The sequence below is a fragment of the Metopolophium dirhodum genome, chromosome 1, assembly GCF_019925205.1.
Source record: "Metopolophium dirhodum isolate CAU chromosome 1, ASM1992520v1, whole genome shotgun sequence".
Taxonomy (NCBI): domain Eukaryota; kingdom Metazoa; phylum Arthropoda; class Insecta; order Hemiptera; family Aphididae; genus Metopolophium; species Metopolophium dirhodum.
The window spans coordinates 95,319,142-95,338,411 of record NC_083560.1 but is presented as its reverse complement, the minus strand read 5'-3'; the positions used below and the strand labels follow the sequence as shown (position 1 = coordinate 95,338,411).

Genomic DNA, 19,270 nt, shown 5'->3' with positions numbered 1-19,270 from the left:
ATAATGAAATACGATTGAAATACAATTTCGGTTTAATCTTCGTCGTCGTTGTCGTCGCCACTGCATTATAATAATATAATAATAATTTGTTTACATATATTATACACTCGTTGAACGCACGCACAACACACAATTATAATAATAATAATAATAATAATAAATTACGTATCTCTTGTACGATCGTGCGCATGCGTAATATATGTATATTATTGTAATATAATAATAATATTATAATATTATTAGTATTATTGTTATTATACGCGTTCCAAGGTAGGCCAGCAGAGTCACCGCCGCCCGAGACGGACGCGATTGGATTTTGGGGGGGTGGTTTTCACAGTCGTCCGCGGCGGCGTCGGCGGCGAAATATTATTTCTTTTTCTATTTTACTTTTTTCCCTCTCAATCGCGGTTGACCGAACACATTGCCGTCACGTCGCCGTCACTGCGCGCGCCGTGTGCCGACTTGCTCTTGTCACCGTTGCCGTCGTTGTCGTACAACCGTCGTCGTCGTCGTCTGGTCGCCGCGCGCGCTTTTTATACCGCTCTTGGCGAATGTTTACCTGTGGTTATAAAATACCCGAGTGATAATAATAATAATAATAATAATAATATTATACCTGTGTGATAATATTAATAATAATATTTGAAAAAAATACAAATAGATATTATTATTTTAACAGTATAGTATAATAATATAATATAATAATATACCTAACAATATCACACCGATATTATTTTACGTTATTATTATTATTATTTTTCGTCGTCGTTGTTGTTGTTGTTTTTGTTTTTGTCGTGTTCGTCGTCTGTATAGTTGTTTTTGCGTTTCGTCGTCGGTTTATTATCTTTCGGAATTTTATCGAAATTTTGACGGCCGAGTCGCGAAGTAGGTACCCGCGCAACACGCAAAAACAAACAAAAAAAAATAACGATTTCGCGCGCTCACAAACGGTTTCCGCGATCGAGTGCCCCCCCAACGACATTATATTATATTATATAAAAAAAAGTTATTCGTGTCGAGTTATTATTTAATTTTTCGATTAGATTTAATTTCTTCTACGTATTACGGTTTTTTTTTTTATCCGTCGATCGTGCCTATATATGAAGCATAGGTTTGACCGTACGGCGAAAGAAACCCTCTCGAAGACGACAAGTTTGTTCATCGCACGAAAAACATTATTACGAACTTTTCGAAAAGCCGTTAGATGTTTAAGCGTGCCGGTACAATATAAAAACCGCACTTACCTACCTTCACTGCAAGACAATATTATTAAAGTGAGTATAAAATATAAACCTTTATGCAATGTGTAATGCTGTTTGGTATATAATTAAATTTGTATTTATCCGCATATTTCAATTATAATAATTATTATTATATTAATTAACTAGGTGCATAATACACAATATAATATTATACCTATAAGCCTAAACATTTTGTTCTTTGCCGATGTAGATTTGGTAAAAACAAAATATTATTATATTATGTTTATATCTACTCAACCGAATTTTCCACTACAATTACTACTTTGATCTCTATAATCTACAACGTAATATCTCGGTTATAACGCATAATGTCTATATTTCCTAGTTTATAATAATTTTAATTTTTGTACCTATACCTACCACGTTTTTTGGTTTCAATTTTATAATTTATAATTGGTTGTTCTTTAGGTAGGTGCCTATAAAGTTCGTCTAAAGTTACAAAATACCATGTCCTAATGTATAGGCATATTATAAAACCGACAAAGACGTTTAGACGTTTAGTAGGTATATAGGTACCTATCTAATAATAATTATAAAGTAATATTATTTAAATTATATTACCTGGACGGCTGTACGACTGTGCGTACCTACGATATGTTTGTAATTTATTGTAATAATAATATTATATAGTATCGTTTTCAAGAAGTGTCGACACAACCAACATTAATCGTGTATTTTATATAATATTATAAATCTAGTATTTTACATAATAAAATATATAGTAGGTAACTATATAGCTTATGTATAAAAGTCGGTCAAGTTTACAATGATAAATTTTATTCGATTGTTCGAAAATATTTGATCGAAAATTTATAATTACGCAAACGCTGCCACCATTCGTGTTTATGTTTATACTCGCCAATATTACACGCGTGCTAAGTCGAAAAATGTACACACTCAGTTTAATAAATGTAGGCTCTACGCGTGAACAATACACATTTTAGAATTTACCTAAAATGTTCAAAGTTTAATAATTTTATATTATTTCTCGAAACGATCCTATCTTCGTTTATACTTTTGGACACTGCAGTTATACCTATAGGTTTATATCGTAGGTTTACTCACGGCTGGTTAGATTAGGGACCTATAAATGTGCGTATACCTCCTCTCGTTCGACGTCAATGTCCCGACGGTCATCGCGAACATCGTAAAATTCCGAGTAAAACTCATTCGCCCGCCCATCGTAATATTATTTATTTCGCTATATTATGTATTATTATTCATATTACGATAAATTCGGTTTTCCGGGCTACTTTCCGGGCTACGATTACAACCGCTGTTCCTGAAAATCCTGCAGCTGTATAGTTGACTAAATCGTGGGTTTTTTTGTTTTCGTCAATGGTTTTCGCGGTAGAAAGGCAACGTATAGGAGTTTTGGCGGAGAGTTTCGAAATAATTACGCAGATGATGTGTGTGAATAATAATATAATAATAAGTAAAATACTGGTTTAATTCGGTCGTCGAGTCGTCGTATGGACGCGCGTTGCGGATGACAGCAGCGCGCGCGTCGTGCAGGTGATTTACTCTTTTTAACCATCTGCCATTAATTTCAAAAAAGAACAAGCAATTATTTAAATCTAGGTACTTTATGTCAAAAATATGGACTTTATGCGTCTCGTTCGTTAAATACAATTCCATTTCTATTACCTATGTCCATTATGGGGTTTTGTCCGAATTTTCGAATGCGGTCCATGCAGATTACGTCGTATATTATATTGTATAATATGTATACCTACCTATAGGTATAGCCATATAGGCTACATTGTACTACATTGTTCACGCTGATAATCATATTATAATAATGTGTTGTAATAATTATTATGGTATTATTCTTGAAATTTCGGAAGTTAGAAACATTTACCATTTGATTGCAACACGTTTTATTTTTAAAGTTTATCGTTTAAATTATTCATATTATTTGGTTTCCTACCTCTTAGGGACGTAATGAAGGCAATATTTTAGTACCTATAAATGCGATAAAAACGTAAGAGTTAAAAATTAAACAGATGAATAAATATTTTTTTTCTAATAATGATAAATTAGAGCAATAATTATATTATTATAAGCAAATATTATTTGAAAAATATTCGATTTATGTATTAGATACTAGGTATAGGTCCCTATTATAGTGGTATACAAATTTCAGTACCTATATAGGGTACCTACGTTTCTACATTATAATTTTCTTCATGACAAAAAAAATTCTAAAATTCCTATATTACAATACTTTAAATGATTTCAAAAAAAAAAAAATAATAATATTAGTGTTATAATAATATGCGATATGTCAGAGGAATAAGTTTTTACTCAATTTTCACTTGTATTACTAATTTTATATCTACTAATTTCAGTATAATATATTATTTCTTAAAATAGATACCTATATTATAAATTTAAAACCGATTATGATATTATTTACTATTATATTAAATTAGCAATGTGTGTGTATATTTGACAAATTGAATAACGTATAGCAAACAGTTTCGGGAGAAACCTTTATTGATCAAACAAATGTTGTAATGATTTGATTAAATCATAAGTGAACTTCCTCAGAAACTCACATCAAATTAAATTATAACCTGTTTTTTAAAGAACAAACTTTTTAAGTGGTTAACAGTTTAGTTTATTGTATGTTTAATTAACTTAAAAGTCATTATTTGGTCTAAGAATATTTTATAAGTTCAATATAAGTCTCATATACCTACAAGTCCATATTTATGGTTATAAATACAAGAAATATCTGCCACTTATTATATACCTATAGGTGCATACAACACAATTTTATCAAATTGTATAATACAGAACACTTGTAACTGTACGGGGCCATATATTAATATTATTAGGTAGGTACCTATCTGAAAATATTCCATTCCGATTTTTTTAAATAATTCGTCATAGTCACAAGGATGAGTATATTATTGTATTAAATACTCGATTAAATCATATTTTATCTCTGAACTATAGTATCTATATTTTGTAAACATTTCTTGTTTACACATTACTCATTCACCATTGTACCAATGTACATTATAGCCATTAACCATTAGTAATTCGTTAATGCAATGAAACTGATACTCGAGAATACTTATATAAAAATATTGACTTAAACGTGTACCACGGGGAACGGACATACGTTTTATATGATAGTACCTATATATTAGTATATTACATATATTGTACCAGTATACCTCCATTCGATATATTTTTAACTCGTCATCGTGGTGGCGTCATGACGTAGGTATAATGATAGATATAATATTATGTGAATTTGTCCCTCTATTAAACGATTCTGACCACCTCTATGATATAGGATGTATGAATCATGAATATATTTCTATTAACACAATAATCGTTACCAGCGCGCAACAATGTTGTTTTTTTTTTTTAATAATGTAACAAGAAATATTAAGGTACATTATTAAAAAAATATATACACTGAATAGTGGTTGTATTCGGTAGAACAATAATTCAAACATATTTACATATTTCTAGCTTATTTTTAAATAATTGTAATTACCGTAGACTATTATTTACGTATAACCTATACATCAATGTGTACCTATACAGGTTAAATAGGTATGTATTTTAAACTATAGAATAGTAGAATAATAATTATTATTTTGTATAACATGATGTGTAAATTATGACATTTTGGTAGGTATACCTATTACGTAGATGTTTGGACATGGTATTAAGTAGTAATAGTTCGTATTTAGATGTGTTCGAATTTTATGGTAATACCAAGTTATTTGTAATTTTAAAACAGTATAAGTTGAATATATCTTAATATAGTAATATATCCGTCGATATTTTATAGATTTATAATACGAACAAAATATTTAGGACCCAATTTAGTACCACCTCCAATCTCCATGTCAACATAAATAAAATATAAAACAATGATTACAATAATAACCTAGGTATACCTATTATTATCAATATTAAAAAATATGATTCAAATAATAATAATAAAATAAAATAATAAAACAATATTAGAAAATAACTAACAACCGCACATATTTTTTCAGACGAATATAATTTATAGGCACCTACCTCTCTATTGGAAATAATAAAAATCTATCCTTGGCCACAATACTAACTAAATAAATCCAATACTATCCGAACCCGTAGTGCATATTGTATAATAAAGTTAGTTGCACACTTGCACACGATTTTCAAACCGGACACTCCAATAAATTATTAGGTTTCTTATAATATGTTATGACTCGTGCGTCAATGCGTCACACATCATTATTAGAGAAGAGACCGAGTTTTGGAAGATGCGTTGTATTATCATTTAATTATGAAATGTGAATTCAACGATAAGTAATCGTATTATACGAAAATCTATAATTCTTAGTTAAACTTAGGGTTTACCAAAGCGTAATATTTATGTAGAATCCATTAGAATTATGTATTTATATGGTAAAGGTACGACATTTATGGCTCAAGGTTTAATCACAAAATAATGAAAAATGGACATTATTATTTACTTCAGTGCACTCTGTAGAATATAGATTGTCCGAAAAAATAATGAAGTGACAATTTTAGCTCGCTTCATTGGTTACTCCAAAAAGTGGTTTCGATTTACGAATTCATAAAAACAAATCACATCAATGAAAAACCAATTATAGCCGCCTCGTAGCCCGTATTATATAGGTATTACTCGCGTGTAATGTTGTAACCTGCATTGCGTCATGTTTATTCCTTCAGTTGCATTACTAAAATGGCAATGATGGTACATATACCCATATGGGTCCAAACCCCAAAGCCTAAAGGGGGCTTTCCACTACATACGTTCATGTGTACGTGCATTTATTGGCCGGATCCGTTCACAATGAACGGTCTCCCAAACGTTTCCCATCGGTTAGGATTTCTAATATATTAGTTACCTCATTCTTACGTTGTCAATATTGTTATCAATATACAGTCATGGACATGAAATTGTTGAATTAGATCCATTTAGGTATCATGGTTAATCTTGTGGTAAGAACGTATAAACACTCTGGTAGACCAAAAGCTTACCATGTATTATACCAACCAATCGGGGAATAGTATTTTTATGCGTACGTGTATGTAATGGGAAGTCCCCCTTTACACTAATCCGCATGACATTTATCTCTATACGGGATGTAAATCTGATAAAATAATATTTTTGTATATTTGTATTTAAATAGGCGTTGCAGGCAAGCATATTATGTAAATCATGCTAAATCTCAGTCTATAAAGGAAGAGGAAAAGTTTAATTTTCTTATTATCGGATCTGATATCAAAATATATGAAAATACTGAAAGACATAATATTTAAAGGGCGATTTACCAACCACTTATGCCCATTTTTCCTTTATAATAATGAATTTATTCAAATTCTGATTTTGAATAACTGCATTATTGATAAAAAAAAGGAGGTGAATATGCTCGGTGTTCGGTGAATCACCTATAATATCAATGTATATGATGGAAATCTGTTTGATTTTTCTTTGTGCCATATTTAATATAGGTACATTAGAGTTTTAAATGTGTGGATGACTGATGTCATAACATTTTTATATTACCTTTACCTATACTCTGTAGGTAATATTATATAAAGTACCTATGGTGTATTGGTGTCTTCTTAAATCATATAGGTAGGTATATTTTTACACAATAACACTTGGATAAACAGGAAATGTATTATGAATAACGTGAATTGAATATCAATTTGTACTTAATGTTTAAAAACACATTATTTATTCTCCGTACGGATTGAATTTGTGATTTGACACTAAATAAATTAATATCATATTTTACATGTTAGGTTGGTATATCGTATATGAAATATAATTTACAACTATTAAAGAATTTATTTTAAATTAATTAAACATGTGGCTTTTATTTTTAATAAACATAAATAATCTTTATCAATTATCATTTTCTTGGTTATTGAAATAATATTTAAATACCACCATACCATATACAATATAGGTATACTATACTATACCTAGGTACATATTATAATATTATATTCGTTTACAAAAACACTTCATAACGAATAATGATTCGATTTAAATGTGTAACTTAGAATCACTTTAGTACTGGCATTATAAACTTCAAACGATATTGTCACTAATTTACTGTCCGAACAGAAACGGATAATTTATCTACAGTTCTTAAGAACAAAAATGCATGGAGTATAGACTATACATAAATAGCATAATATGGTTTATCAGAATATATAAAAGATAGATTGGTGAATGCTATACACTATAACCAGAAATAAACATACTGAGAAATGGTGTAGAAAAATAATTTGTTAACAACAAAAATGAACAATAGTATTATGTGTCAAATGTCAATTGCGCAGGTTGACTCAGTAAATAGTGTACATGTTATTTTATTTAAATAATTTGTATAAGGTTAATCATTATTTTTGTTTATTTAATACATTTTAGATTCTGAGCGGAACGATCATTTTACATTGATGTGTGTTTTTTTTGTTAAATTTTTTTTTCTGTGTGTATACACGATAAGTAGTTAAAATAATGTTTTGATTATCAACTTCAGTATCTATTCTGGTGGGAAAGTGAATCTGTTTAGTACTTTTGAATGGTAAACATTGAAAATTCTCAGTAGTTTTCAAAAGCATAGGGAAAAACATAAACAAATTAAGTAACAACGGGAATTTTTAAGCAAAACATATTTTCGACAAAATCAATTTTGTTTTTTTTGGGTAACTAAAAAAAAAAAGACAAGAGGGTTTGAGTTTATTGTAAATTTTCTTTGTTTAAAGTAGGAAAACTTATGAGGAATCTTATATTAAGTTTTCAAATCTTAGATAAAAACAGAACAATTTTTATTAATTTCTAACTTAAAATAATTTTCAAATGTTCGTAATTTTGACGAATTTTGTTAAAATTTTAACATTAGACGCCCTTAAAAATTATTTACACTCAACCTTTTTTTAATTTCCTTTGACAACAACTTATTATAAGGAACCTAGAAAATGCATTTGTAGGTATTTTTAAACAGTGAACAATTATTGATCGTTAATAATTTAAAAAAAAAACTGATAAAAAACCAAATTTTCTTATGCCAACAAATTACTCAAAAAGAGTAAAAATATTTTTAAAATTTATTAGTGTATAGACACTGTTTTAATATAAACATCCTGTGAAAATTTAAATAATCAACGGTAATTAATATTTTAGTTACACCAAATAAAATAAATCAATTTTGTCAAAATCTAGTTTCGCGTAAAATGTCCCCGTTTTTCTTAAAGCTTTTGAAAACACCTGTGAGTTTTCCATTTTGATCTGCTTAACTACTGAACTAGATTCACTTTCCCACAAGAAAAGATACTGAAGTTGAAAATTTTAATTATTCAAGGTATTGAGAATTTCGATTTATCAAGGTTTGAGTTACCGAGAGTTGACTGTACCTATACAATATAATAATGAACCATGAATGTATTCATCTCAAGGTATTGATATGTTATTGTATCGTTTAATTTTTTTCAACACTAAATTATAGTTTGTAATTATTTATAATAGATACAACAAATCAAAGAAATTCTCAATCGTTTAAATTTTTAAGTAAGACAATAATTTATATACTTAAAACTAATTTTTAACATTTATTTGGTAGATTAGTAACATAGGATTTACTATTGGGCAAATTTTAAAATATAACTATTTTGTCTGTATTTTTTATACTAACGGAATTTTTGATCCTTAATAAAAATTAAATATCGAAAAATATTATACCTTTAATATCTCATAGATGGTATAGTAATAATAATATAAATCGTGAATTTTATCTATTTGTAGTTTCGTTGTGTTATTTTCCTAACGAAATTGATTTTACGTCATAATATATTTAATTTCTGATAAATTGGCTGGAGCAAAAGATGAACCTATATTATATTATAACTCGGTGCAATTGACGAATATGCCAATAATTATTTTCGAATAGACTATCTACCTGTTGGATAAACATATACCTACCAACACGAACTGATAAAGTAATAATTAATATTTAGGTTACGTTTGATATGCATATACATGGATCTAATATTGTATTGATCGGCAATAGAAACAATACTTTTATGTACCTATAGGTTTAACATTCACATATGACATATTATTATTATTATTACCTAACACCCATATATAGCCAATAGGTATGAGTATCTACTATTCATGATCGATAACAATGAGAAGTCTACATTTCATCTGGAGCTTATTATAAATAGTTAACAGTGAACACAGTAACTGCGTATTTTGAAAACCCGATGTTATAATATACTTCAATGACGATTAACACTATTTTTAAATTGTTTAAAATGATGAAATATACAATTTAATTAGTTATAGAAAAAATATAGACTAAATAGGTAGTGATTAGATTAGTATAAGTAAAAAAAGTTAAAATTCCTAAAACGAAAGTGAAATGTTTAAATAATGGGACATTTGAACATTTGTAATTTCCATCATCAATCATCATTAGGTAGTGAGTTTAAAAGAATTTAATAACTAAAAATAAAATATTTTAGAAAGTTTGTAATATTTATCTATTAAAAAAACAAAACAAAAGAGGACCTTTAAAGTTGTTAGCTAGAAAGTGCGAAATACCTACACAAAGTTTAAAAAAGGATTATCAAGTTTTGAACTAGGTTATTTACTAGAATGAAAAACAATTTCGATGTAATATATTTTATTAGTCAGCGTACAAAATGAAACCGCAAACTCTACTATGAAGTGTCCTCAAGATTTTTAACACTTGTTGCGGTTGTAGTTTATTTTAATCGTATTCACTTTTTATAAGACAATGAGTTTACGCCTATTAATTATAATATTATGTATTTTTTATGTTGTACGTATATTGGTAGTACATTACTTTCATCCATCTATATTAGCTTTATTGATGTTCTTATCCAAACGGTTGGTTTTTTACGGGTTGGAAATTCATTTTATTGCCGCTTCAAAAAAAGGAAATAAAACCAATATAAATATGCAAATAATTACTCTACGTTTGCATGAATATTTATATTACCTATATAATATATATAGATCAACTCTGGCTGTGTAAGACAACAGTCGTGGATAATGTATACTTTATTCATTTTATGTCGATTAATCTTCACGTATAAAATATAAATTTAGTATGAACCACTAAATCTTAGAAATTAATATCGATGTCATAAATCATTTCATTATACAATAATATATAAAACATAATAATATTAATTCGTAATTCGTTAAGGATTTAATGGAAATAAATTAATTCATCTAGTTTCATCAATGTTATTTCAATGTTATTTCATCAGTTATAATCAGGGCTTGCATTTGAAAAAAATTCCGTTTTATGTTATTTAAAATTAAAATGTTACATAATTTTTGCGTTTACCGTTATTCAGAATTAAAACGTTATCCAAGTCTTGCGTTTATCGTTATTTAAAATAGTGTTACCTAATACCTACTAAATTTAAAAAAATAAAAAAAAAAATTTTAAAAACACACTTTTCTATAAAAACATTTAAAAAAAAATTTTAAAAATTGCACTAAAAAGACAAAAATAATTCTCTGTACTTAAAAATAATGAAAAATTTATTGATGAAAAATTTAAAAGTGTGTGGTGCTCATACACTTGACATATATTCCCAGTCACTATCTTATAAACATGATTGAACAAAGAAATGTATGTGAGACTTTCCTTGGCTTTTAAATTTTTCATCAGTAAATTTTTCATTATTTTGCTCTTATACTTGACATATACTGCCAGTCACTATCTTATAAACAGGATTGAACAAAGAAGTGTATGTGAGACTTAGCTCGGCTTTTAATGTTTTGTATGATGCACCACACACTTTTAAATTTTTCATCAATAAATTTTTCATTATTTTTAAGTACAGAGAATTATTTTTGTCTTTTTAGTGCAATTTTTAAAATTTTTTTTTAAATGTTTTTATAGAAAAGTGTGTTTTTAAAATTTTTTTTTTTATTTTTTATTTTCTACTTTTTAGTTGAAAGTAAATAATTAAGAACATGAAGTTACGAACAGTCTGTTGCTCTTATTTTCACTGCTGACTGTAGTGTTTAAAGAATATCGGTATCCGGTGTTTTCGGTACCTATATCAGAATACCGGTATAATGTTATTTGGTAATAATTACCGTTGTTACCATAGATATTATAATAATGGATAGGACACGCCTATACTTGCTTCGTAAGAGGTTGCGGTTATTTTTGGGGAAGAGAGAAAGTTCAATATCTGCGAGAGATATTACGGCGACGTCGTGGGGACAATCCTTTTTTTTTTTTTTTGGTCCATGTCCCAAAATGACAACGGATTATTGTATTGTCATCCAAGACCAAGGTCTATACCAATTTTCAGAATTTTTCATCTTCAAAAAGTGCCTCAAATCGAGCGCGCAAGATTTGATCACAGACAGACGTGAAACCAAACTTAAGAAAAGTGTTAATAAAAATAATAACTAATGGGGGTAGGTAATGGCCCGGATTTGGATATAATATTATAATCAATTCTTAGATTGTTTGCATAAAATAAATGTTTCTACGAAACTTATATAGATTTTAAAATATTTCGTTTTGCGTTATTTTTCGTTCAATGTATTCTATAAATTACCTACGTTTTGCGTTATTTTTCGTTTAGTGATATTCTGTAAATTACGTTTTGCGTTATGTTTTGTTTAATGATATATAATATATTTTGTTAGGTAATCGTTTTGTTTTGCGGTATTTAATTATTTTTGATAATCGCATTCCGTTATAATTACGTTTACAAACTTCAATCGTTTTTTTTCAAATATAACGTTATAATCCTAAGTCATAACGTTATTATAACGTTTGCAAACCCTGACATTATACTAGTTAAATATAATAAGAGTACCTATTATATGGACTTCGTTTTAACTCCACATTTCAAACTTTGACTTCACTGTCGCTAACATAACCACCGCCACCATCCAATCCACTTATTTTCCATCCTAGATACTTAATATTTTTCAACTGATACTGTAACAATATAACAGTAGTTTTCCATTAAAGTTTCAGGTATTTTTACCAATGATTACAATTTTATTGATGTTTATAAAAAAAAACTATAACAATTTAAAATTTGAAATGTCCGTAGAAAGCTCAAAACTAGTCAGTATATTTTGAAAATGTTAGTAAGTATATAAGAATTGATAAAATAAACATTTGGTGAATAATTTCAAGTATCTACAGTTAATTGTTTTTCAAAAAAACCCTACATGAGAAATCAAGTTAATATCCATTGTTGTAAAAATATAAACTTCAAACACTCATAAAAATTTAATTTGACTTTCTTGTAGTAGACTATTTTTTTTTTTTTTGATAAGGGTAGACAAACTTATGAGGAATCTTGTATTACATTTTAAAATCTTAGATTTAAAAATAAATATGTTTATGAATTACTTACTTAAAATAATTTGTGCACTTTCGTGATTTTTACATGTTTTGTCAAAATTTGAACTTTAAATACTTATAAAAAAAACTGCTATTGTAACAACATATTAGGAGCCTTGTATTACATTTTCAAGTTTTTTGACTTAAAGAATAACATTTTATTGAGATTTATAGAATAAAAAGCTATACAACTATAGTGTATAGTGTATGTATAGCAAATGTTATTTTAAATATTCAGTGAAAATCGTATGTATCTACGGTCATCTGTTTTAGAGTTACACCAAAAACCAAAATCGATTTTGGGTAAAATATCCCGCTTTTTCTTAATTTTTTTTTTGTTTAAGAAAACTTTTGGGAATTTTTTACTTTTAATCCCCCAAAGTACCAACTAGATTCATTTTCCTATCAGATAAGATACTGTTGAAGAAAATCTAATCATTTTTACTATCCTAAAGATGATGACAGACACGGAAAAAAAATAATAATTGTATAAAAAAACACACATCATTGAAAAATTAATACATTCATCGACCCGCTCAGAATCTAAAATTAACTAAATGGCTACCTAGTATAAAGACGTGTCATTTACAATAGTAAATAGTATAATTTACAATATTGTTATATTAATTATATCCATCAAGGTGATCCATTTGAGTTTCTATAATTTATATTTTAAAAAGACTAAATTTTTTGAAAATATTTTTTTTACATTATTTAATGTCATTGCTAAACAAAATTTTTAAAAAAATATTATACAATCATTATAATGGCATTTTATCGTTATTATTTTTTATTTTATTTTTTAATAAATATTTTATATTTTCATATTCATAGTCGATTAACCAAAGCAGAATATTTTACGGAGTATTTCGAGATTTAAAATAAAAAAAATTGAATTATGAACGAGTAATGTCAATTAGTTGTCAGTATTTAAAGTTTAGACGAGGGGAGTAGACAGACGCAAAAGTATACCCTGCAAAATATTAGTCCACTACTCCGCTCATCCAACTTAAAATACTAACAACTATTTTACAGTTGTTTAAAATTCGACTTTTATGTACTAAAGTACTCCAAAAAATATTCGGCTTCGGAATATGAAATAAAACACGTATATGTTCGTCCAAAAAAGTAAAAAAAAAATAAAAATTATGTTGACAAAAAATTGTAAAAATACAATTTTTTTGCAATGAAATAAATGTATGCAAAAAATATGTTTTAACGAATCACATAGTCTATAGACATGATTACCATAAAAAAATTTTCACGTATTTTTAACATATCGATATACCAGCTATTTAGTTCATTTTTTTTTAGGTATCTACAAGATATTACGTAGGTAGTAATACGGTATGTTATTATAATTATACTTAGAGTCAGTATCGTTTGCAACCATTAACCAAGTAAACATTACATATTTTGTTTCGTATATATGCATAATATTTTCAGACATTGAAATATATTATTATGTAATAAAAATAAACTATAGTTTGTAGTAATATAAAATAATTTGAACACACATTTTCCGTTTGGGTGTATATTATCGAAAGTGAATACGAAATTAATATCTTAATTTGATCATGTGCACCTGCAGCACTATAATATACTTGAGCCGGGTTAAGCAAAGTATACCCTAGAGTTGTCCTTGGACAATATATTTTTTATTAAGTCCAACACCGGGCCAATCAATATTTGGAGGATTTTGACAGTAGATTAATTGAGTTTACAGCCATTTCATTATTATGTTGACAATGATTGGAAAAAACGTTTCGAATACTTTTTTTATATTTATATATACATCTAATCGACAGTGGTAAATTACATATATATTTTTTTAATTTAACAGAAAATGGACTTTATTCCTTATATTTATTTACTCGTAACATTTTTCTCGAGAATTTATTAATATAAAACATATCTTGCGAATCAATGTGACTAAAACACGCGAATTATATTACGTTTTTTTCAAGCGTATATAAAGAAAAAAATATTATTCCTCTACGGTTTGAAAAAAAATGTATGATGTTACTTGAATTCTATCTTAACGTTATACTGAGAACAGAATTACAAATTAGACGCTATTTTATTACTTTATTACCGTTTATGTAATGCTCAAATAAAAAATATAAAAATACTTGTGATATTTGTAATACAGTAAATTTCAATAGATCGAAGGTTGAAATGACCTCAAGGTCTACGATCCCGCCACAACACACACGCGTACATCACGTCAACTGGTGTACAAAAATAATAGCACAGTTTAATGGGAAATGATCGATTAATAAAACATATTCGTCGATATTTCAAAAACTTTTTACAAGTCAATAACGAAATACCATACGCGCGCGTTCGTGACTGTAAATTAAATCAACTATAAATTGATGGTTACTGTGTCTATAATACGCGCATACACAGCGTAAGTTTATACCAAACCTATATCTTGTATTTACACCGTGACTGGCCCATGGATTCTACTGCTGCGGTGCCGGAATGGTATATTATAAATTTATAAATTATGATTATCAGTTAATATAATAATAAGGTAAAGCCCACAGTCTATCAACATAAAGCAAATAATTAACTTTTTAAAATTAACGGGATTATATCACTTAATATAACCTAGATATTTCTCAAACATACTGTTCATTATTATGTACTCATTTTTCTATTTATCTTTGTATCTATCTATTGTTATTTTCATATTCTATTTCTCTGTACATATCACTATTAATGTTTCTTTTTGTTAAAAAATATTAATGTTTTAATGCCAATAACCTTTGCTGTTGCGGCTTATGTAAATAAAAAAAAAAAAAAAAATAATAAGGTAAATTAAATAAAATAGTAGAATGCCTAGGGAATATGTGAAACCAGAGTTGGGTCAAAAATATGGTCTCAAATCAAACTTTTTAATTGTATGTCGAACCGAACATTTCGTTTAATTCTGATCTGATCCTGAACCGAGGTTTTGAATCAAATGTCGAATCAAACTTTTTAATTTTATTTCAAAAAACCCAATTTAAAACTGTTTAAATGTTAATTTAATTTTACTCTTATCGGTTCTAACATAATCCTGTTTACGACTTAGCAGTTTATTAAAAATAATAGACAAGTATAAATTAATACGAGTTTATGTTTGCCAATAAAATAAACAATAGACAAAATAAAAATTTAAAAATAAACACCGGAATGATTTTTTGTTCAAAACGTTTGACATGTCCGATTTATTTTTAAGTTTGGATTAATTGTCGAAATTTGAACTTATTGTTTGAGTTCGGTTTATTTTAGTTTTTAAAACTATTTTCGACTTTCGAACTTGAACCAAACACTTAAAATTATAGTTCAATTTTTTGAACTTTCAACAGTTCGACCTTCATCTAGTACAATGATATAGTATGCAATCATAATATTCACCTCATTCAAAAAAATGATTCTAATTTTACTTGTACACTCCTTCGAAAAAGTTTTAAGGTTGTTGGTATACCTCTTATATAGATAATATTACTAGGTCGATATAACAAAAAACAAAAATGAACTATCCTAAGTATTATAATATTATTATATCTTTAACCTTTTCAACACTTATTGTATCAGAAAAAGACGAGTTTGAAGAATGAAAAATCATATAAAACATTTAAACATTGTATTATAACACCGTTATGAAATCATTAGGTATACATTGTAATATATTATTATCGTTTCACTGTGAAGTAATTAGGACTGGTAGTTATTGACGACAGGGAGATCGCCACCTTTTCGTCCATCGATGAATAATCCAGTTTATCCAATTTATGCACCTATACTTATTATTATGATTTCGATATTAATTTAAAAAATGATAATACCTCAAAATTATTACATTTTTGCAAAAACAAATCCATGATACTTTAATAATTTTTAACATAATTTTGGAATTTATAATTCAGTGGATATTTATAGTATCAAAAATAGACTATTTGCAGCAAATCAAAAAAATGTTTGCTACACCTCAAAATGATATAAGTTTATATTTAAAATGTTGTTTATGTGCACGTAATATTATCGTATTTTAATCATTTACCATTTAAGACATTTTTAATTTTTGAATTGTTGATGAAATATTATTTTACCCCAGAAGTGGTCAAACGGTAGATTGCAGTAGATTTCAAAGTCAATTTTCTTTTGTTAAAATGTATTATTATATATTCAGTAGACCCCTAAATTAATCCCAGTGACCGCTGTCGACAATTATAGTCGTATCGTTGTATATAATTTTATGGCTCCTAAAGTAGATCAAAGTCAAAATATATTTTCAGTACCTAAATCAATATCAAAAAAATGTGGTCATTTCTGCATATTATAATGATACACTAGTTATAAGCTTTTAACTATTGTAATAATTTACCCCTTAATGTAACAATAATGTTAAATATATTGTAGCCTGCAATGGCCTAAGTCACCGAGGCAGTTATTATCAAAAAAAAAAAATAATTATAATAATACACTACCTAGCACATCACATATCTGGAAATTATAACCATCTCAATGATATTTTCTTTAAATATTTTTTGTAATATTTATAAAAATGCTCATTATTCTTTCGCTTGGTTCGTAGGAATTTACTTTATCTCACTTTTAAATTTAATTTATAACATCAAATATTTGTCCAATCTTATTGACACAATATATCGTTGTAATAGGCATTCATCACTAAAATACATTTGAAAAAATTAAGTATGATATTATAAATTTCTAAAAACCAGGGCTTTATATCGATTTTAAATACCTATAAAAATCAAATATATTTGTACATTTCTCAATATCTATTAACAATATTATATGTGTATGTAAATTATGCGTATTATTATGTGATGCTTCCTCGTAATTTTTTGGGGGAAAAATGTCTATTACTTTTGACTTTTTTCCATAATTTACCCTTCTCCAATAAAGTTTTGTTCCTTCATCTAATGACTCAGATATTCTGGACTTTCCGAATAATTTTTACCAACACATTATAGTAAACGATCATTAACCTGGTATATACACAGGTATATAGGTGTATAGGGTTATGACTTTATGAGTATGAAATATTTCAATTTTCACTTTGAAATATTTCAAACTTGAAACTTTCATCCTTCTTGAAATATTTAAATCAAATATTGAAAATATATTTATATTTATTTTTATAACTCTGTTTTATGGTATGTTTCTTGAAATCATCACTAGATGGTCACTGATTTCATACCTGATTAGTTATTATTAATTTCAGATCATGATATAAAGAACATATTATAAATATATAAGATAGATAATTATTATGTAATTTGTATAATGTGTACTACGTAACAATTTGCTGTAATTGTTTGACTCATGTCACAAAATAATTTAAATTCCCATAGGTATAGGTACTAGGTACATCAATAGCCAGTACGTCTCATATTATAGGTACCTCTCATTATACTGTGAATGCTCTATAGTCTGAACACTCTCGGACCTTGCTGAAAATGTGTCCGGAATCTGGGGTTCTTTGCTATTCAGAGTGTCCAATTTGTAGTTTGTTCTCAAACACACGTCCGCTATTCAGAGGTGTATGTTTTGGGAGATTTAACTGTTTTAATATTGTGTTACAGTCTATAGTATATCAGTGTTATACGATATATATTGTGATCGGTGGTCAACGTGATATTTTTCCGGGCCCGGTGCAAATTACACTAATTTCAGGAGGGTATTTTTTCGTTCATGTCTACTAAATAATAACGATTGCACTGCGCGTGGGTGGACTCTTGCATTGAATATTTTTTATCTCGTGGATCGCGTTTAAATAATCTATTATTTCATTATAATATAAATGGAAAAAGTCGTGCGTAAATGGAGCTTGGACGGCATGTGAAAACGCATTATTATATAATGTCCGTTTAAATCCTAAAATGTTGATAGTTGTTCGTTACTTTTCCCGAGTAACAATTATAATTTGCATATCAATAATGCTCGTTACACACCTGTACTATATATACATATTATTGCTGAATAATTACACCGACGAACGCTGTTGAATATAATATAATCATCAGTGTTGCTGATTACTGATTTATGTTTCACTATTAATTATAAATTAATGTTACAATAATAATAGTATTGTTTTCGACTGAACATTTGTAAATGACATAATATTTCATTTAGTAATTAATAACGCATATACATATAATAGGTAATAGGTATACCTACGTATACGCACCAAACTCCGATGATATCAGCATTACTAAAATATTTATAAGTATATTATATTATAAAGCTATAGGCATATTATATTATATAGATAGGTAATATTAAAAGGTTTTCATAGTTGAGTTAAAAATCAATGTCACGATTTAACACGATCGGAATATTAAATTACGATTACCTTATACACTTACGCGCGAGTACGTCCAGCGGCGTAGCCACTGATTTTGATTTTGATTTTTGGAGGGGAGGTCTGATAATTCGTTATATATAGAGGAGGCTTAACTAGGATCCCTCATAAGTGCGGTATGCTGATGCCTTGTGCACAACTCTTATTAGTATAACCCTTTTAGACTTTTTCATGGAAATAATTTTAATGGACAAATGGTATAA

At 27.7% G+C, this 19,270-nt stretch overlaps 1 protein-coding gene across 1 annotated transcript in view; it reads left to right on the top strand.

Moving 5' to 3' along the window:
• Positions 1-419: 419 nt before the first annotated feature.
• Positions 420-19,270, top strand: part of LOC132935222 (uncharacterized) — an 80,561-nt gene continuing 61,710 nt past the window's right edge. The window contains exon 1 of the mRNA XM_061001700.1: positions 420-1,274. The gene's annotated coding sequence lies outside the window, so the exon portion shown is untranslated. The remainder of the gene's footprint in view (positions 1,275-19,270) is intronic.